Genomic DNA, 23,350 nt, shown 5'->3' with positions numbered 1-23,350 from the left:
AACACACATTCATTCAGTCATAATTGTATTGCTGAAATTACTGCAATTATTTGAATTTGTAGACTCATGCTAGTTTGAGCAGAAAACAATCCAGCTTTCACGGTGTGTGTGTGTTTGTGTGTGTGTGTGTGTGTGTGTGTGTGCAGGCCTGTGAATGTGTGTGTGTGTGTGTGTGTGTGTGTGTGTCCCTGCGAATTGACAGATGGGTTTCTCTGTATTCTTGTTTCCAGAGCATAACTGATCTGTTTTGTCTACTTACATAACTGGAAATACATGACTGGGGAAAATGGCATTGAACTTTTTCAATAACAAATGGGCACCACTCCTGGAGAAGCCCGAGACATCTGCATCCTCCTGTCCACTTCAAAGGACATCTTACCACTTCACCTTCCTCTCCATTTCTATTTACTCTTTATCTTCCTCTCCACGTGACATGTCTCCAGACCCAAAGCCTGCACGACAAGGTACCATTCTCTACAGACCACCATATATTTAACTTTTTATCAGTGTATTTCTCATTTTGGTCTATTATGTGTTCATGTATGATTCATATTAGTTTTTTCTCTGACCTATAGAATTCCTCTCACACAAAGAAGAAGTGATGTGGTCTCGCTATACTGCCGCTGGTTCCATGCCTCTCAGCCTTGAAAAATGACAGCGGACTGTCATTAATACATTAATACTGTCTCCGCCAAACATCAGTCACAAAAGTGTAAATGGCTCGATGTTCACCAACCGCCCACACCCTCCACTGAACCGAGCTACCTGTTTTTGTCTGCATATGTTCTTTATCCAGAGAGTGAATGTGCAATACAATCTAGAAAAGGAACAGTTGTCAGTCAAAATATTTTTTTCCTTGATATTCATGGACATACACATATATACAATGGGTTGTTAGTCTTATACTAAAAAATGGCTAATTACATTGTAACATTTACATCGTTTGTGAAACCATTCAGATGCAGATGCACCAATCAGCTGTGGATCCACTCACCCTCTTCACATAAAAAAGATAATTTAATTTCCATTTGGAAAAAGCATGTATAGATTCATGATGTGAAACTTTCAATGAAAGAAAAATTATGATTTTGCAGGAGCTTTAAACTTTGAGGTTTTAATTAAAAGTTAATAGCTATACTGTGCAATGTTTATAACCTATACTCTGCATCTTCCTTGCTTATTTCTTTCTTTTTCATTCACTAATGGTTCAGTAATAAATGGAAAAATGTAAAGCCAGCCACAGCTCAGCATGGAGAAAGTTTACATTACTGTTCTAAGTTGTACATTACTGTTCTGAGAGAGAAAGTTACATACCCTTTTCAAGAAACATATTCCAGCTAATTATGAACAATTATTTTTCTTTGTTGGCTTTATAAAGGCCTTTGACATAACTTGGCAGTTGGAATTATTAAAGTGGATAAATGGGAGGACAGACAGCATATATGGCACCTACGCTAACAATGTCAAAACTATCAGTGGAGGGATGTAATTATCCACAAGGGGGAGTGGAGAGAGGCAGGTCGGCAGTTTTTGTCCGACACTGTTCAATATGAATATCAATGAAATGGCAATGATGCGGGGGAAATTTGCAGTCCCTGATATTACATTAGGCAGTATTGGAATGAAATCATGCTTGACACAGACAACCTGGTCCTGTTGTATTGCACAGAACAGTGCCATTACAATACAGCCCTGACAGTTTTCATGCAACCCAGCCCTTTCTCACACACAGCAATATTTGAGCAATGCCAAATTGATTATTGATGAAGTGTTGCATGATTGTGACAGTTATGGAGACCAAGCGTTTGGTAAAGGAGAAAGAATTAGATGGCTAGATGAGAAGACCATTTCTACATGTTTAAAAAAGCAGAAAAAAAGATGTATTGACATGTGAGAGCACTGCATGAACCCATTGGCTACAGATACACTGCCTCATTAACTCTGAAGTGCAAAAGTCAGATAACAGGTTGCCTTGACAACACATGGCTGCTGTCGGGTTAAATGTAACACAGCAAAAGCGCTAAGAAATTGGATTACCACAAAATATTGTGAAGGTTAATGAGCTCTTTAGGTATTATAAAATGGGCACAGCGAAGAGATCGATTGAAACCTGATCCGCGAAGGGAACACTCCGAACACCATACACTGTCACATTAACTGACGAGAGCCAGATCACAGAGCCAGCGAGCCAGTCTAAATTGATCACCTGATCCCACCTGTAGTCGTGGAGACCCCGCAGCCATGCCTTAAGCTGCAATCGTGCCTTTTCAGTTACGGTGGCTCTTTCATAAGGCCATAACTCCCCTACGAATCACACATGAGGATTACCTCTAATCTGGAATTGCAGAAAGCAGAGAAAAGCACCTTGAGCACGTGCCTCAAGTGTAATGTCTTTGGCTGAGTAAGGCCCAGAGCCACACCTGCTTTGTCTATGTGTGTGGATGTATGTGCATGCATATGGATGAGTGTGCGTGCGTGCATGTCTATGCTGTACTTGTGTGAGTGGGTGAGTATACGCATGTCAGCGTATCTGTGGGTTTGTGTGTGCATGTGTGTTTGTTTATTTGTTTGTTTGCATAGCTCTTTACTGCGCAGGCTCAGTTCAAATGCCTGGATTCCATTTTAAATGGAGTTCTTTCTGTCATAACCGAAGACAGAATGCCCACATTGCCAATATGGAGCACATTGCCTCCAAGCCCCCGTGGTTAATAATCCTCCTGTGTAATGATCCCATACATGCCGCTTGTGTCGCGTCTAATTATGGGTGGGACGATACACTCAACTCGATACACGCCATTGGTTTCACGATACGATATGGTCACAATATAAAAAAAAATAATTCAGATTAAGACAATGTATAATTGAATAAGATTACTTGTTAATTCCTGAGGCAAGAAATGTACCTTTGTGAAGAAGTATACTTTGTGTAAACATTGTCCACCTAGTACATTTTTTTGCCTCTGGATTAAGATTTAAAGTAATCTTGTTGAATTCTCTATTGTCTTCATCGGAACTTCATGTTAAACACTTGATATGTGGTCCAAACCCACTTTCACTCACGGCTATGTGCATATTCCTTGCATTGCCTGTAACAGCAGTGGTATGACACGGCTTTTCCAGCATCCATTCTTAAACAGCCGATTTCAGCACTTTCCCGATGTTCGCTGCGGTATGAGAGACGAATAGTGGACGGGTTTGAAATACAAAGATTTCCATTTTCCAGTCATCATTTATGGGGTGGGTTGCGATTGTGATGCAGGACTGGGTGGCTCGGGAGGTCCAGCCGTCGGTCCATAGCGAGCATTCAATCTGAGTCACATTTTGTTTCGTATTACTGTAAAGGGCTGACACAACATTATTACTGGAAGTGTTAATTAGCTTCTGAAATCCTTTGTTCTCAACAACTGAAAACGACCTTAGGTTATGAGTCGTATAAACTCCTATGCATTTGCTGATTTCCTTTACTCGTTTACTTGATTGTAGGAAAGGTGTTGCAAATGGTTGACGTAAAGTAGTTTGTCCTTTGGCCGATTTGAAAATATGTGGTTAATGTGAATTTTGTCGTTTTATTGTTTTTAAGCTCACCAATCCATATTGTCACGTTTTCCTTTTGCGATATATTGTGTCACGATATTTTGTCCCACCCCTACTTGTAATTAGTTTCTGACGCTTTCATGTGTATGTCTTTTTCTTTCACAAGCAAAAATTTTGCACAATATGCAGATCAGTTGTGAGCTTTGCATGCTACCCCCCTAGCAGAAATGGAAGCAAACTGTACCTCCGTAAGAGCATAAGCTGATTACCGCTGACGTATGACATCATTCATACAAATGCCAGTGACCGTCCGCTTCATTTTTTATACTGGGTATTTACAGTGCAGTCTGTACTGTAAGTGGACAGTGGTACAATTTATGTCATTTTAGCTCTGTACTCCAGCACATTGGATTTGAAATGAAACAATGAGTATGAGGTGCACACTGTCGCCTTTAAATTGAGGCTATTCACATTCATATTGGGCAATCCATGTATGAATGGCATCCGTTTTTACACAAAATCCCTCCATCCCTCCAAACGTGATTGGACAGTTGGCTTCTCAGCTCTTTCTGATTAATCTGGTGTATTCAATCGCTTCGTTAGTGCAGGTATAAGAAAGCATTCAGTATCTACCATTTTTACTGGAAGAATATGTCTCATTATTACCAGACTATTACCAGACTTGGCTGTTTATTGTTGTTCCTGCATACAGTAAGTGCATATCATTCTTTCATGCTGTGTTGTATAAAAACGTTTTTATTTTTTTTATTTTTTTTTAGATATAACCCATTGTCAGATTAATCTACATGGCCAAAGTCCTTATCTTTGTTGTATTCCTAGCACTTGAAACTCTACTTCCCTCTAGGGTCTTTCAGCGCACTTGTCCCTCGTTATGGTATGCACTTTGTTGTATGTCGCTCTGGATAAGAGAATCTGCCAAATGCCTATTATGTAATATAATCTAGTCTCGATTCTAGGCTTTTGATTGCCCTTGGAGTCTCTTATTGCATTTGTCAACATAATGACCAGATTTGTGCCAATGACAGTCAAGGAGGCCATTATGAGGCTGAGAAATAAGAAAAACAATCAGTTACACAGGCCAAACAATCGGCTTGCCATAGATAAATAAATCAATAGTTTGAAACATCATTAAGAAGAAAGAGAGCACTGGTAAGCTCAGTAATCGCAGTGGGGCTGGTAGACCAGGGACGACCTATGCAGTTGATGCCCAAAACCATAATAAAAAATAAATTTCTCACCATAATAAAACATCTGTCCAACCTGTGCTAATGGGCTGGAGTACTGAGCAAAAAACAAAGAACAAAATTGTACTGTCCAAATACTTACGGACTGCAATGTATTGTGCAAAAATTATGAATTTGGAGTCTGACATTCGATCATTCAGTTCCACTCTCTGATTCTGAATTAGCATCTACACTACTGTAATCACACATTGTCATTCTCACTCCTCTATGTAAAGTGCATGTGCAAATGTGTGCTCTTATTTTTCTGCCTCAGTGCACAGAGATGGGAAATAGGCGCATATGCACTCCAGAACAGCACTCTCTGCCCATATCTGAAAAGCATTTCGGAGTAGGAACAGCGATCTTGGATTGGTTTTTTTGAGAGTTCAGCTCTCCCTACTTTAGATTATTCATGAAAATGGACCCGGGTCTTATACAGTAACACTGCTATTCATCAGATCGACCCTCTGCGAGGACTACAGTGGGTTGAAATTAACTTTTGATTCTTTTTCATAATTTTAATGGAAATTCAATGTAATACCCCTGTGCTTTGAGGAGTTAAAAAATATATATATTTATGTGCCTCATTATTCGGAGATATTTAAATGTCCTTAAATATACTTGGCATGAATCAGTAATCCACTCAAGCCAGTGAAATGTTTGTGGTCTGCTGCAGTCTAAAGTTTATGGTTTTTTTGGTCTCTTTTTAATCGGACTGAGGCAGCATGGCTATTTTACACTGCATTACATGACACTTTCATCTAAAGCGACCTACAGTTGATTAGACTAAGCATGGAGCAATGTGGGGTTAAGCTGTGCAGACCTTATCGTGGCTACACGGGGGATTGAACCACCAGAATTATCATGGCTACACCAGGGATTGAGCCACCAACCTTGTGGGGCCCAGTCAATGACCTTAACCATTATGCTACAGGCCACCCCAACAGCAGTGTTACAGAAGAATCTGGGGTTACAGAAGAATCTGTGACTGTGACCTTTGACCCCCAATATCCATCAAAGTATTCACTGGCTCTGCCAGTCTCTCACACCATCAGCAACCCCTTACTTACTTCTATTTCTGTGGAAACCCTTGTTGTCAATTATGGAACTAGATAGTGACCATGTCCTGCTTATCTTTGTTTCCTGTAGGCGAATTGCGGGTTTGGACGTCATTGTGTGGGGACAGCCATCTTTTAAAATTAAGCTAATGTCATCTAAAACATAGATCAAGTCTGACTGCTTCACCCACTGACAGGGACTGCAAGCCACCATTCAGGTGAGTCTTGTCCAGTTGACGCCAGACAGTCAATGGCAGATTAGGTTTTGGAAAGAGTGAGTCTGATGCACCAGCCATTTTATTTTAATTAAAATCTGGGTCGATGATATGCCAACAAGCCCAACATACTAACAAATTAAAATCAATTTTTTAAACTATGCATTTTAAAATCATTACCAGCCATGTTTTTTTTTTCTTCTCCTTAATTAATTAGGAATGAACCACAATTAGGATATTGTCAGCTCCAATTAGGATATTGTGAATATGTGTCCTCCGTGAATTCAGCAAGGGCAAGATACCACTTGTCCCTGCAATGGAGTGAGTTTCCAGTAGCATTCATTATTGTACTGAAGTTGCCACATACTTTTATCTAAAACATTAAATACAAAGTGCAGGAGCGACAAGCTCATTAAGGCACAAACCAACAAGGGCCTGATTTCCTAATGACTGGTCATGATATGTGTTTTGCACCAATCATTGATTGTGTTATTAGTTTTGTATCTGCTAAAATGTTTTGCACATGTTAAAGGTCTTAGTATATTCAAAACAGTAAATTTCCTTTAAAGGAAAACACCAAAATTTTGGGAAACACTCCTAACTCCTAAGCTTTTTACACAAGGTATCGTGTATTTGAAATACACATGCAGAAAAATTTTTCGAAAAATGAGAGCCGTTGTTTTCGGAGAAGTTCTACCTTTTAAAATTACCTTCAGAAGTCACTGCTTTCAACCAGTGGGAGATGGAAAAGGATGCATGTGCGTTCAGTGGTTATAGTTCCAAAGGCCTAACTTCTCCAAAAACAACATCTCCCGTTAAAATGTTTTCCCGCGCATGTATTTCAAATTCACATGATACACATATCGGCTTCTGACTCCTACAGGCTTCAAGTCTGTATGCTAACACATTATGCTAACACATTGAGCATGTGAATGTATCAAACATCTCGTCTGGGCAAGTCAGTGAGGTATATTTCCCAACATTTTGGTGTTTTCCTTTTAGCTAAATGGCACTAGAACAATTAAGCACACACCTGTCCGGGTTTCATCACACACAGCACGTAACTCTTTTCCCTGAGTGCACAATGCCCCCATAACATTAATGCACACACAGGGCAGTAGAATGGCACGAAAGTATGACATTACAGTGCATTATAGTTTTCCATGATGCCAAAAAAAGACCCAAAATAGCAGCATTAATGCGCATCACACTAATGTTCTCGCATGGCCTAGAAATGATCTGCAGCAGCCTCATTGACCAATTACACTGTCTCTCTCAGGAGCTAGAGAAATCAGATACTGTGTGTTTTCTAATATTGGAGTGTAAATTCTGCCTGCTTTGCTGTGATGCACCCCCTCCCGGGAGGGAGGGATGAAATGCACAGGCTGCTTCTCATGCCCATCGCCTCTGAGCGAGAGAGACAACATGTGAAATCTGAATTTGAGGCACACTGTTCTATAGGCGACTTTTATCTGCATGCAGAAGCGGGTTGCAGGGGAGGCGCATTGAAGGAGTGTTCAGGAGAGATTATGAAATAATGCACATATGGAGAATGCACAGGAAAAAAAGCACTTATCGCATATGCCGTCTGTTCCAGTTCCACCCTTACACCCCATTATACCACATCTCTTATCAGCGCTGAATGGAGCGGAGGCTCTTAACAGGGGCCTCAGAGAGTGTGACATCCCTTGTACTTCCAGAAGAATCCAAACCCATGGAGGCTGTGCAGAGCAGGGGCTGATTAATGTTTTGTATGCTCACATGCATATTGGTGGTACCAACATCACTGTGGATATTTTGTAATAAGAAAAAACTTTAAAAATGCGTCTTTGAAAATGTATGTTAATGCAGGATATATTTATACAGTAAATTTCAGGCATTTCTATGCAAACTGTAGCTTCCTAAGCAAGGGTAATGACCCGTAGAGAGAGACATTTCTAAGTTAAGTTGAATGTCTTTGGTCCCAGAGGCAGACAGTTCAAATTAGCCAGCGAACTGTGTTCCTTGTCGACAACCTGAACTGCATCTGTGTTGCTCATGGCAACAGACAGAATCAAAGCGAGCGCTGTAGTTTCCGTTCCCCTGAGCATTCCTCTTTCTCTCTTCCTGTCCTCTTTGTTTCTGTTTAATGTTCTTTTGCATTGATAACGTGAAGCCGTTGCCTTGTCTCCCGAATGGCGGTTTGGATTAGCAGAGTTAAATGAAAAGGAAATGTCCTTTATTGTGCTGTAATAAGTGATTGAAGCTTTCATGGTAGTCAAACAGCATTGCATAATTGGAAAGGCCCAAGAATAAGCACTAAAGCCACCTACTTATTATTCTGAAATATTGTAGGGACGTGAGTCCTGCCTTTCTTCTGTAAAGCTACATAAAAAAAGCTCAAGATCAAGGTGATCTTGCTTTGCAAAACAGAAAAAATACAGTTAGCCTTTAAAACAGTGAGGTGACAAACTGTCCGTCTTAGCACAGGATGGCTAATGCAGATCATGGGTAGAACAACCCTTCAATGTCAAGTTCAGATGCCACTGGACGTGCATTTGCATTTACTTATAAATTGCTGAGAAAGACTGCTTGTGCCGGACCATGCATAATGTTGCATAAAATAGCTGGTTTTGAGCTGTCTCTCAAGACTGGCAGCGTCATCACAAATTGTGCTGACAATAACAATAAGCTATGGAAGGTCTGTGCATCAAAATCAGATCGGATGTTGAAAGGAAGCATTGAGCACAAACACAAGGAATTTATACCCTGACTGCCTTGGAGTCGGCAAACCATGGGGGAATGCAGTTCAATTCATTTATTTTTGATTTGGTGTCCTTTAATGTTTGTATTATTTATTTATTTATTTATTTGTTTATTTGTTTGTTTATTCACTTACCTACTTACTTATGTCCTTACTTATTGGTTGCTTTTTTGATCAATGCTACACAGGCATTGCATAGACTCATAGAACTGCATCATTATATGAGCAGATCAACATGCTGGGGGTCTGTGAGCATTGAAGGCCCACAAGGAGGCCATGGTTCAGTCCTTCCATTTGCACCTGTCTTTTCCTACGTGCCAGGTTCCCACAGGTTATCATCACTGAGGAACACCTCTTCTGCAGTATTACATGCAGTAAAATAGTGACTGGCTTGCAGGTAAATTATTATTATTATTATTATTATTATTATTATTATTATTATTATGAAAAAGAAGAATAATTGATTCAGCAATTGGCAGACACAAAAATATGATGCCCAATTTGAGTACTGTTTTAGAAACAGATTAACTCTGAATCTGGAATCAAAGCTGAGAGTTTGTTTAAAATCTTAACAGCACAGCCTCTGCAAACCAGGCTGTAATTACAGTCATTACGTGTAAATCACAATCGGGAAGCGTCGCAGTGTGTGGAGTACCCACTTTCAGTATAATAACATTCTGAAGTGACCCTGGCCTGAGAGAAGGAGAAAGAGAGAGAGGGAGAGAGAAATATAATGTGTGTTCTTGCTGATGAATGGTTTGGACATGCTGAAATTCAGTGTACAAACTGTGAAAGCAATTCTCACTACGATAGGACCATAGATTTAATCGGCAGGATGTATGGGGCAATTCACCAGGAAAACAAGCATTTGGAGATGGAAACATTAAGAAGAAAAATGCTCTTTATATTGTCCCCTGTTTTTACCTGCCTTAAGACCAATACTGTTACATTATTATTATTATCATGATCATTATTATTATTGTTATTATTCATATTATTATTATTTTTGTTGTTGTTGTCCATTTTTATATGTCAATTGATAATTGTTTTGTTACTTATGAACACAAGGTTTCTCCCAAAAGCGCCATCTCTTGGACAGACATATGCAAAATGCCTCAACCAATCTTGGATTACAGTCTATATCTAGGCTAGTATTGACTTCAAAACAAAACAAGGCAATCAAAGCATGACAAATACTGCCATGTTCTATCAATTATACACTCAACTGAGCACTTTATTCATGCAGCTACTAACGATTCTACTAATTCATGCGATTACCTAATCAGCCAATCATGTGGCAGCAGAGCAATGCATAAAATCATGCAGATACAGGCCAGGAGCTTCAGTTAAAGTCCACATCAGCAATCAGAATGGGGAAAAAATATGATCTAAGTGACTTTGACCATGGAATGATTGTTGGTGCCAGACAGGGTGGTTTGTGTACCTCAGAATCTGCTGATATTCGGGGATTTTCACACACAACAGTGTCCAGAATTTGCAGAGAATGGTGTGAAAAATAAAAAACATCCAGTGAGCAGCAGTTCTGCAGACAGAAACATCATGTTCATGAGAGAGGTCAGAGGAGGATGGCATGCAGAAGAGCATTTCTGAACACACAAAACATCTAAACAGGTAGGCTTTGGATAGGCTACAGCAGCAGAAGACTTAAGTCTAAATAAATACCTAATAAAGTGCTTACTTTGTGTCTATGATAGATGCATAAGATTAATTCAACTCACCAATTTATAAAAAGAATGCGCAGGCGCCTAAATATTGAAATAGAAGAACCCACATTCACATGAACTAGGTCTTATTCTCGTGTGTGCCCAAATTATTTCTTGCACTTTGAGATTTCTTGTCTGCTTTGAGAAGATGATGCATTGGAGAAAACTGTTACGCAGATAATGTTCATATATAAAAACTGCAAATGATTTGTGCCTGTGTTTGAGGCTCGTGGTGGACAATCAGATCAGTGAGCATAAGCAGAAACTATGTGTGGTTCTGTTCGGTTGGGAGAGAGACACTTTCCTCACAAGCTGTGGAGTAGGAGAAGTGAGCAGGAAAAATATATAATGTATAGTATGTTGTGTTTCATCTGTGAGCAAATATATACTCATATATACATGGATAGATATAGTTCTTCATCAAAAGCATGATGATGATGATGATGATGATGATGATGATGATGATGATGATAATGATGATGACAATGCTGACATCTGCTTGTTTTCCATGTTAACCTCATCCTGTGAAATTATTTTTGAATATTTCATCATTTAAAAATTGGGGTTAAACATTCTCTATTTCCATGCAATACATTCTGTACATGTTTTATATTAAAAACAATAATAATAAAATAAACTAAATCATCGGCATCAGGCACAGTTTCCGATGAAAGCTCTGCGCAAGCTGATCGTCGCTATCTTCCATTGCTTGTTACCGGTTGAAGGTAACGGAACTGAACGCGCTCATTATCTGTCTATTATTGTCTCATACTGTAATTTAACAATTTAGCACATGGACTAGAGGGAGTGCGCGATAGATGACATAGACACAAGCGTCCCGTTTCCTTGGGCTCTTTTTAATCCCCGTCAGTGTATTACGTCCTCTTATTTATGGATCCATGCCACATAAAATCCATACCATGGAGATTATGCAAATTATAGAGCACATGTCCCCTTTCTGGTTCCACCAAAGAAATGTAGCCAACGATCCCTGTTCTGCGATCCATACTTAAATAAGGCTGACTTGTTTTGATCTCAATGTGACACCTGTTTAAAGGTGCGCTCCGCCAACTGCACAGCATCTTCTTACATCTTACGGATAAAAGACGTAAAAGGTCGTATTTTTTATGTAGGCAGTGTTGGTTTGAAATCATTTACACTTCCATTATGATAAATTGAGCACGGATAACATTTTTATTATAATTTTGAATCATATCGCGCAGCATATGTACAATTTTATAACTTCATTCCTACAGCGACAGTTGCCTACAATAAACATCGAAGTGTACGTGTAGCATATCTCCGTCTGGGACTGTTCCTAATTAAAAGTCCTGTTCAACACAGATACTCACCTGCCTTCTGTGTTAGCAGTCTATTCCTCTCGGAAGAAAGCTCTTTGCACAATCTGGTGAAGCGTGCAAAAGTCAGAATCCTCTCAGCTCCTCTGTCTCACACCTTAAAGCGAACCAAATGCTACCACGGCACTTTCTAACGATGGAAAAATAGAATGACTATAAAGACTGTTCGGGTAAAAAAGGAGGGAGAGCCCCCCGCCCCACTAGGCTAACGCATAGATTTAAGTGGAAGAGAGAAACGCACTGCGATTTTACGCGCTTCAGTCTGGGAAATAACCGTGTGGTTTTATCTACCCAGGGGTTTTCTCGGCTAAATTAGGGCAGTTGCACAAAGAAATTGAACAAAATTCTACATTTGCGTCTCATGCCAGCCGACAAAACCGAACTTCAACAGTAAACGACGGCAGAAATACCTTAACAAAATTCTATGGGGAGTCCGCGCAATATGTGCAATATTGCTGACACAATTTGCTATTTTATGTGAAAATCCAATTGTTGGGGAAACAAAAACAATAAAAAGAATAATAATTTGTATATTAATGCATTGTATCTATAGCCTACTCTGTTTACCATACAATGTTGTACTGACGAAATATGAACCTACTACTTTTTGTTAAGCTTTAGACTCATTATAAATATTAATATGGATATAATGTAATGTTTTATGAATACCAATGCCTTCCAGGATATCTGCTAATTATAATGACTTAACAATCATTCCGATTGCCGATTTAAGGGACACAGCCCGCAGTGCGTAAATGTTGAATCAGAATGGGTATAGGAGCGGTTGTACTTTTTAATCTACTTCGCAAGCCGTCTTTTTCCTCGCCATTTGGTCTCTGACGAAAGACTCTGCAGTGATTGATGCACGTCTTTAAACAAGTTCCGTTATTTTCCTGTGTTTTTCTCAGCGTGCACTTTCCCCCTGAGGAACTCAGTCATACAAAGACCCAAATGATAATCGTGTCTTCACTCCATATTTTGACAAAATTTTCAGCCATTCTTTTCGCAGCATGTTATTATTCAGCCATTCTTTACATTTTTAAATCGCCAGTTGTAACTCTCGTAGTATGACTGTGCCAAATCCCGCGCGCAAGGTGCAGGGCAGCTGAAGCGCGCGCATCCAGCAGATGGATGAACTAGCCCGAAAGCTAGGTTATTGTTTTTTGCCTGTCGTTAAGAGTGCATTGTGACCCTGTACATACCAGCTGTCCGCGAATTTATGGACATTTTAAGGAAATGCAACACATCTACGTATTTCGCTAAAACCAAATTATTGCTTCAGATCAAATTATGGATAGCCTATCTGATGCAAATCGAAATCTAATAAAATTAAATGACAAATGGCAAGCTCCCTTCCTCGTGTAAACCTAAGTGGGCTTTCATTGATGAGGTGGTTAAGGAATTGTTGTCCTTCCTTGAAAATGTGTTTGACAGTCTTATAATATTGGGGTGCATTGTCTTTTGGTAAGTTCTGGTCGGAATGCGTCACTTGCCGACCGCATAATTTGTCGTTTGCGTTGTATTTGTGCATTTCCTTCATATCATGCAAATATCCCAGGTTCCCTGTTTTTGAAAGTTGGTTTCCTTTTTACTGGATAGGTACGCAGACCCTTCATCCTTCAGCGAGTTGCCGTCCCTTGCGTTTATTTGCGCCATCTGGTTTTGGAACGGCTGAGAAAGCCCATATCATTTCACACAAAATCTGTCTGTCTTGCATCTTGTAGGATAGAGGACGACCTACATACAGTCACGTGTTCAAAAACCATTGTGTCCAAAAACGACATGTGAACACTCAGCATGTGAAGAGTACACATGGGAACTGTAAAAATTCGTTTTCATTTCGACATTTTCTGTCACACGTGAAAAAGCCATTCACATACGAAAATGTTAAATTCACATTGGAAATTGTGATTTTCAAATGTGAAAAATTAATTTCTTAATGTTAGCCCCATAGGGCATCGCCCGAAGTATGGGAGGGTTCGGTTGGTTAGGGGTTTGTGTTTCATCTAGCGGGTCAACGGGCCACCCTGCAGGATAAAGCTGTATATGAAAGGTCTTCCTCAGACTCCACTCTAGCTTAGCTGTAATCTGAAGTGTTACAGAGGTGAACTGTAGTTGTCTACACTCTCCCAAACTGGCAGTGTGGTTCACGTGTGAATGCATCTGCGGTTGCAAACAGATGAGCATTTGAAATGAGGGTGGGAATTTCTTAACCCCTCCTTGGGCACCAATTGTTTTTTTTTTTAATGAAAAAAGTGTAATGCTGCTACCCAAGCACCAGTTAAACAGCACAGAAAAGGAGTGGATCAAAATATCCAACAAGGCAATCACCAAGAAGAGGGAAGTGCACTTCATATTTCACGTGTTCTCCATTAATCTTTTGACCTTCCTGTACTTTACACTTCTCAAACTGAAAATGACTGCATTTTCTGCACACTCCAATGGTGTGTTTGTAATTGTATAAACTGAAATAGCTTTCCAACTCATTTGAAATGCAAACATTTTGGAATGCAAGGTCACTGAAAGTGAAAACTATTGGGAATTATGTTCAGTAGCGGGGTATTACATCAAAGAGGCTCTGCAGGAAATACAATGAGGAGCCCACCTAATATATGTGTTTACATTAAACATGTTAAAGAATACTTTGCGGGCATCAGGTGATGGATGGTCTCAGGGCCCTCTTTCTCCTCCAGGCTCGAGCTGCTGTTTTTCTCTCTTTGGTGGAGAGAGAAATGGGCTGGGGTTGACAGGATCCACGACACGCCCTGACCGCCACTGCGACAGCACAAGAGACTAATTTGCGCTGCCCAGATGAAAGAGGGGGGAAAAAAAAGCTCCCTCTACCCAGGAAATGGCTGCATTTAAACAAACGCTACCCTTGCCGCTGCTTTCAGCAGAAGATTAAAGCAATGCTCCAAATGACACAAAATTGGCCTGGTTGCTTGTTCCGTGGGACTGTTTTTTTTTCCGTTGACATCTCAGCAACAGTGACAATGAACCAAAACCATGGTAAAGGGGATTGTGACAGCGTCTCACCTTATCTTTAAAGTCACAGGCCATCAGCATGGCTGTACACTCTCAGAAAAAATGGTTCTTTGGCTTGTCTCCATAGAGGTATCCTTTTCAGTTCTGTATGGAACCCACATTTTTTTTTAGCGTTCTGGGGCAACCGAGATGGGTGCTACACATTGGTGGTGGTTGAGGAGCGTTTCCCCCTCATCCTTGTAAAGCACTTTAAGTGTCTAGAAAAGCACTATATAAATTCAATGATCTATCAATCTATGATCTGTCAATCATTGGTGTGAAGCAGAGATGTTCACAAATAATCAAATGCAAGTGTGAGTCATGTCTGAAACCTCTGAGCTAGAGTCCGAGTCAAGTCTCAAGTCTCCAGAATGATGAAGCCAGTATGGCAATAGAAATGAATCATGATTCCTATGCTAATTGAAGATATAGAAACCAGAAGTGCAGAAGACATATTTTGTATATGGCATCAAGTGTGTGACAACTGAAGAAGCAGTATTATCAGGGGCACCCAAAAAGATAGTGGTTATTTCATTTATTTATTCATATATCAATGAACTACCTGGCCTGAGGCAACGTTTTGGCAAAGTCTTTCTCAAGATGGCTGGAGTGGTTGGTAATTCATATATCAATAAATAAGATAAAATAAATAACCATTCTATTTTTTAAGACCTCTGTGTGACTCATGTGACATAATGTAAGCATTACCATGGCCTGTAATATAAGATGATGGTCAATAACAAAATATGGGCCTGTTACATGGACACAGATTAAATGTAATCATGGACTAAATGCAGCTTTGTATGGATAATCTCTAATTAAATTTAGTCTAGGACTAGGCTTAATCTGCATCCATTAATCCTTATTGACGAGTCGGAGTCGAGTCTGAAGTCATTTTTGGACGAGTCTGACTCGAGTCCCCATCTCTGGTGTGAAGTATGAAAGCTTCCAGACAAATAGCCATTTTGCCTGAGGAAGAATCCTTTAACTAGATAGGATTCTTCCCTGGAATCGCACTCATGTGTTTGAATTTTCACCCAGAAATAATCGGAAGAGGATCGGGAGACTTTGTGGTATAAAGGTGGAGATGGTCAATATAAACATGCTATACACTGAATACTTCTGACATATTAAGCTCATTATATTTGACTTTGTTATAATATGTTGGATGATTTTCCAGTCTGTGAGATGGACCTTTTTCTCTGGCTGGCTAGGTTACAACTGACCCCATTCCAAAGGCCTCCAATGTCAGATTGTGGGAAACTTCTGCAGAAACAATGCATTTATAGCCTTCATGTTCCCAGTCCCCTCCTGTGGAGAGACCACCATAATGGAGCAGGAAATGAAAATGGTGTTCCTTGTGGTGAGCAACTGCTGACAAACAGCTGGTAGCATCATGGAAAAAAAAGATTTCACCTCCATATCGACCCTCTTTTCGTCCCAATTGAATTTCTACATTTTGACCCCTCCGCATTTTAATTCACATAAAGAGAGCCTGTGTAAGTCATGGCATAAATAATACATTGCTACCCCACAGTGGAAATGTATTTATCTAACGCATCTATTTATGTATTCACTGAGTAAAATATGATCCTGCTGCCCTGGTTCTTCCACTGCAGAAGGACCCTCTCACAGATATGCCAGGACAAGTCTGAAACAAGGAATTTAACTTAATTTAAATTTAACAAATTAAAGAGAAACAAAACAACACACATGCACACAAGCAAACACACGCATGCAGGCACACACATACAGTATGCACACACCCATGCATGCAACTACACAGACACATATACAGACACGTCCTGAGTCTCTCACTTATACACACTCTAGAAACACAAATCTCTCACTCAGTCACACACACAGGAGATACACACATGCAACCACACACTATACACACATGCAGAGACACAGACATATACATGCTCACTCACACACACACAAACACCCACAGGCAAACACACACGCACACACACTCAGCCGCGGCAACACAAGACACACTAAACACACACACAACTTCACCCCCTCTTCTCGAGGTCGGAAACCAATCCTCCTTGCTGTCGGCCATTCAATAAGGCAATTTAGATTCATCAGCTAGATCTACAGCAGCCTCAGAAGTCAGAGAGAAAAGATTGCAGACATGGCATCTTATTAAAGCATTTTGAATTTGAGCGTGGTGCCCAGCTCGAATCAATAGACCTGGGAACAATAGTACAGGGAAACACAAATAGATTTTTGGGTGTGGGGAAGCGCTTTCTAATAGTCAAAAGTTCCCTGAAGCCCATGCAGAGTATAGTTCAGGAGTCCTCAAGGGCCGGTCTGAGTACTGATTTTCATTCCAGCCAATTGCCTTGTTCTTAATTTGCTGACTATAAATTACCCTGCTTCAAGCCTGTACTTGAGCACTGTAAAATCATTAGGATACACTTGCAGTCTGCAGCTGTAGCCGGTACTCATACACATGTCAGATAAGATATGATTGAGTCAATTAAATAATTAAGACCAGAGCAATAATCTCTGACCAAGCCTCTGGACCTCCCATCCAGTGGCTTCTCCTTAAAAACACAGCGCTTCGTTCCAAACCTCTGGCACGAGATTGATAGAGACATTGTGATTAATTTTATCCAGTAGGCGGGTGCCTGGCTGAACCTAAGGCGACACAGAGACCTTAGCGTTCCAGCTTCAGGGACCTACTGTCCTCCTTCATGCCAAAGTGAATATGTGACCTGTTCTGTCAAAATCAGTCATATTGACCCCAGAACTAATCGAAAGAGGAGAATGATGTCTATATACTCCACTAAGGGACTTCTGTCCCATTTCACTTTTTGTGCCACCAAACCATGTTTTTGAGAAAAACGGCTTCAAAGTTTCATCGCTAGAATTAAATGAGGCTGGGAGACAAGTGGCACTGGGTTAACAAAACTCCGGGGCTATAACTTGTCATCTTAAGTATAAACTCTTTAAAACTATATTTTCATTCTGAACATTTATTCTTGACATTAAGACATACAAAAAATACATTAATATGTAGCCACGAACACACCTGATGTGGTTGTTTGTGACTGGCAAATGGTGACAAGCTGGCTAGCCTCCAAACAATACACAACTCCAGTGTTACTTTCACTTTACATTTTAAAGCTTAAAAACTATATTTTTTACTATGAATTTCGCATTAAGACATGTAGATTATGAAAACCAATATATTATTCTCAAAAATGAAGATGAAAGCTTCAAAAAGCGAACAAACTATAATTTTTACATGAACATCTATTTATGTCACATCGGCGTGACTTACGACTGATTATGATAGAGCGGGTCACATATGGATTCTTCCAATGTAAAAAACTCTGTTGAATTAATATTCCTATTAACACACAATGACAAAGCATGCCTCAGCGCTATCATTATCTACCATTATAGCCTGCCAGGCAGACACACATGCAGGAAGAAGATGATGACTTCATTCACGGAGTAAACGATACCATCAAAATCCTTTGTAGACAAGGCAGATAAAGACAAAATAAATAACTTTATTACTGTATATTACCAATTACATTCATTTGAAGAAGATTCTGTCAGTAAATAGAGAGGATTTCCAAAGAAAAATAGCTTTGGGAAGACGGCTACAGGGAAAATGAAATGTAGGCTTTTTTCAGTAGGCGATGACTCCCATTTAATACCCTGCTTGTTGAGGAAATTCCATTACCTGATAGTCAGGCATTCACCTGTGAATCTTCACGATGCCCATCAGCGATCTTCCCTTTGACAGGAGCTGGGTGCTAGGCATCAAATTGCTGCGCCTCTGAAGGCATCCCTCCTTCACCCTTGTCTAATTTGCAGCAATTAAAAATGGCCGAGTTTCTGGATGGCCTGCTGAAATGGCCTGTCTTAATGAGTGCGTGCCTTGCTCCTCCCGGCGATATCTCTTCTCACGCCGACAGCATGCACAGCGGCTTGGAAAATGAGCCGGTAATTGGCATGCAGATGATGCGTCTGAATGGGCAATGTCTACACTGCTCAGTCTTGTCAGGCTTTCTGAAGATTGCTTCATTCATCAATGAACATTGCGTAAATTGATCCATTGTCTATCATCAAACTACACAGTTGAATATGAATATGCATATTTGCATAGATTTGGTCGCTTGACCGCTCTTCCGAATCATCGCATGCATTCTCTAGTCATTAGTCCCTTTTTAACACTAGTTCCTTTTCTAAAATCTTAAATCCACTATAATTGACTTTTTATCCAATATACTTTATTTGAATGCTTGCTATAAGAGGACCACTCTTGACAAACACCAATGAAAGGCAGTTTGTTCCTTTCCCCAGGAAACTCAAATAAGTACTCAGTGACATTTGACAAAGTGGATTTTCTTTTAAGGTTTATCTCTGTCTTGCCATTGAAATTTCACAGTTTCTGGCTCGATACATTGTGAGAATTTTCATGGTTTTCATCCTTTGAAGAGAAGTTGCTGTGAACCATTGCCAGTCATTATCTGTTTGCTGTTCAGTTCAGCCACTGACTTGGCTAGCAGTCCTTTTGTCCCCTTAACTGGGGGGTGTGAACACAACACAGAGAAAACCAGGGACTACAGAAAATGAAAGATCAGGAAGTATATGAATACAGAAAAAATTATTAGTTCAGAGCTTCTAGCGGTTCTTTTAAGACAGACCATCCATCTTACACTGGTTAAGGTACAAGACCAGGACCCTCAAGGTCGGTGGTCCGGTCCCCGGTATAACCGCAATAAGATCTGCACAGCCGTTGGGCCCTTAACCCTGCATTGCTCCAAGGGAGGATTGTCTTCTGATTAGTCGAATCAACTGTACGTCGCTCTGGATAAGAGCGTCTGCCAAATGCCATTAATGTAATGTAATGTAATGTGTCCAATATGGCATTTCTCTCTACAGGCTACACCTGGGCTGATTATGTTGGAGGACAAGCTGCCCATAGAACCTGTTTTTTAAATCTCAGGTCAATGACAAAGCATATAAATACAGCAATAAATCAGATTCATTATGGTTAATTTCTGGCCAGTTTATGGTTGCTCAAATTGAATTGATCTGGAGAGAGACAAGTCGTTTTTTTCATTTGCCAAACGATTATTACCCACCAGAGATATGAAAGGCAATATAAGTAGGCAAGATCTTATGGCTGGAAAAATTGAGTATATACGAGTTTGTTCGGATCACTTTGTCACTGGTAAACTTACTTTTAATGGGTTCTATCATATAACTCTGCACATTCAAGCTAGCATGAGCCACTGAGCTGAAAAATCCCAACAACAAAGTGTAAAGTCCAAACTAGCTAGCAAACTAGTATGAGGTACTTTACAACAAAATAACAATACATGTTGTGGCAGCTTGATTAATTTAGTTTATTTCCCTTGTGTCACCGCTTTCATGTTAGTAACGTATAAATCAAGAGTATTAGTTGGATTTCACGTTATAGCTAGCTAGGCTATGTTTGAACTGAAATGCAACTGGTGCAACCCACTCATACAGAGAGCATGCAAAGGGTGGCAGCAGCAGTGAAGTTCCCTCCTTAGATCTTTGTTTCCTTCTGTTACAGGTCAATCAACCATCCAACCTTTATATGAAAACTGATATTGGCTGGGAATTATCATAATATTTTGGATGGCATGTCATCTAGGCCTATTTTAACCCCTTTGTTTTACCACAAAATGAATGGGTTGCTATGGGTTGCTATGGCCGCTTGTCCTCCAACACGTCAAGGAAATTGTCATGTGATTAAGAACCATCGGTTTGAGTAGCCATTGCTGTCCAAGCTGCTGAATAACTCCCAGGCTTGGGGAGACTGCAGACAGCAGCCATGGGAAACAAGCAGCCTTCCTCACTCTAACCCCACCCCTCCCAGCACCTAACCTTATTATTCAATTAAAGCCTTTAATCAAACGTAATTAATTGCGAAAAATGGTTCGCTTTTTTTTTTTGTTATTGCCATTTTCCACCCAAAAAGCCATTAAAAGATTAGCCTTCCAGCAGAGCCAACCAATATTCAGCACTCAGTCTTTTTTCAGTTCCATTAAACCCTGCAGAGATCTTACTGTGATATAGATGGCAACATCATAGGTTGCTTGTTACATTTCATCATCATCATCATCATCATCATGCCCCATGACCCACACCCACATCAACCAGCCCTGCAGATACAAACTACCCCGCCTCCACCACCCTCCCCGGGGCATACTCTACCCCCTTCACACAGCTTTGTTGCTCCCTTTGCGTGTTGCTTGGCTGTCTTGGAGCACGGCACTGTGCTGGAGATTAGCACTTTGAGGAAGAAAGAAAGAGAGAGAGCATTGCACAGGGTTTGCCCTGACTGGATAACCATTCAGTATGCGCTTTATAACTCCCTGTTTATTATTTGCCTAATTTATAAAAATGTCAAATTGAGCACGCAATTCATAATTCAGCAGCCCCCAGCAAACACATCCATTTAACATTATGCTTTTAATTGAATAACGTAATAGAAAATGATGAAGACCCATCTCCAAGGCAACCATCGGTGGCTACCAGCCATTTCTTTCTCCCTGACATCCTCCACCCTTTCTGGCTCGTTACCTCAGCAGGTCTGCTTAGACGTCCATCATCCACAAACTTTAGATATCCCACAGTGCTTTGCTCAGGTAATTGACAGGCCTGCCTGTAGGGGTCTCGGCCCATTAAGTGTATCTGTCGAACACAGAGGTGTGCACCTGTTAACTCTTCACCTGAGACGGAGGGGCCTGGTTGGCTGACCACTGAAGGGTTGTGCTAACATCTCTCTTAGCACTGCACTAGTGGAGTAAGCCAACACGCCGTGCACGATTGACACAGTTGGCATAGGCAGACTGCAGGTGGCTCATTGACCAGAGGAGTCACAATGAGACACTCTGAAATCTGCCAACTACTATGCACCAACACAGAGCTGGAGCCAGCCTTATGCCACCCTGTAGGGCTGCATGCTCCAGTTGGCACAGGAACTTCTTTTTGGGCACATGAACATCCTGGAATATCCCGGAACATCCTGAAACAGAAGGAGCCATTCAGCTGCCCCTACATGGTTGTGTGGGGAGAGACCCAATCAGTTACATTTAATGAACACAGGACAAATCAAAATGAACAACATATCGACATATTTGAGCGTAATAAAGTAAGTGGATTGCCCCTCCCTCATTGTGTGGACCATGGCATAGTGCTCTACATTTATCCCATTGTGAAAGGCATTATGTTACATAAAATGTGAGCAACACAAAGCGTGGAAGTGTGACTGTTTTGGATCAAAATATGTGTATTTTATTTCTTAATTTGCATTACAATGTAGGTCACTGTACTGTAGATTAAAAGGCAGCTTGGGTCAATCTCTGAAGACGTATGAATAATTAATTACACAATTTCATCAAATAGTAATAGCTAATTGAATGCAGAGAGACAGAGAAGGACCTCTCTATCACAGTCCAGGACATCAGGAGTATGTGTGACCCAGTTCAGAAATAGGTCTGGTCCACCTCAGGAACGAATGCGATCCAACTCAAGACCAAGAGCGATCCAGCTCATATTTTCAGTATGTTCTAGACAAGAATGAAAACATTAAAAACAGTACACTATTCCTGTAGGTGTTAATCCTTTTATGTGGCAAACATAAACACAATCCCAAATGAATGCAAGTACTTATTACTTTAGCATTCATTTGAATTACAGGGTCACTATATGGTCTTTTTATTTTTCTTGGTTCTAAAAAGTATTTCATTTGACCTCCTGCATTGATATTTCTTGTCACTGTAAAGACTTCATACAGCATGTCCCATGTCAGTAGATTCATAATGTACAGCTCTTGGCTTGGCCAGGAGCAATGTAAAAAGAATAAATGATCTCAATAACTTCCATGGTTAAATAACGAAGATGTACATAAATAAATAGCCTTTAGTGGACACAAATGGTGTCTCCAGGGCCACATTCGTTTTTCCTGTGTCTTCTCTACCACATCAAGTAAAACCCTTTCTAGTGTGCCTGACAATGACAGAACTAATTCACTTAACTTCAACAACAACTTTAATACATTTTAAAAATAACTGACAAAAAACACTTTCTAAGCAAGGGCAAAGGCATACTCATCAACATTCATCTCACCACACATCAATCAACAAATTTACTCAGGGAACGATAAAGCTATGGGAAGTGTGCAACTAGAGTGGGAAATAAAATGTGCCAAAAGAGCAATAAGCAACCTGCCATTTTTCCTCATTATTTCTCAATATAAACATCAGATGGCCAAATGATTAAAATCATGCTGTGATCCTGTAATTCTAAGAATGTACATTCTTGAATTAAACATGATTCACCCCTGTGGGGGATCATATCAATTATTGAGGATGTAGTGTCTTAATTGGGCAATTTATCAGACATTCAACAAACAGCTGCAGAAATAGAATATAATATAAATAGAT

This window comes from Conger conger, chromosome 3 (genome assembly GCF_963514075.1).
Source record: "Conger conger chromosome 3, fConCon1.1, whole genome shotgun sequence".
NCBI lineage: Eukaryota > Metazoa > Chordata > Actinopteri > Anguilliformes > Congridae > Conger > Conger conger.
This window is presented reverse-complemented; position numbering follows the sequence as displayed.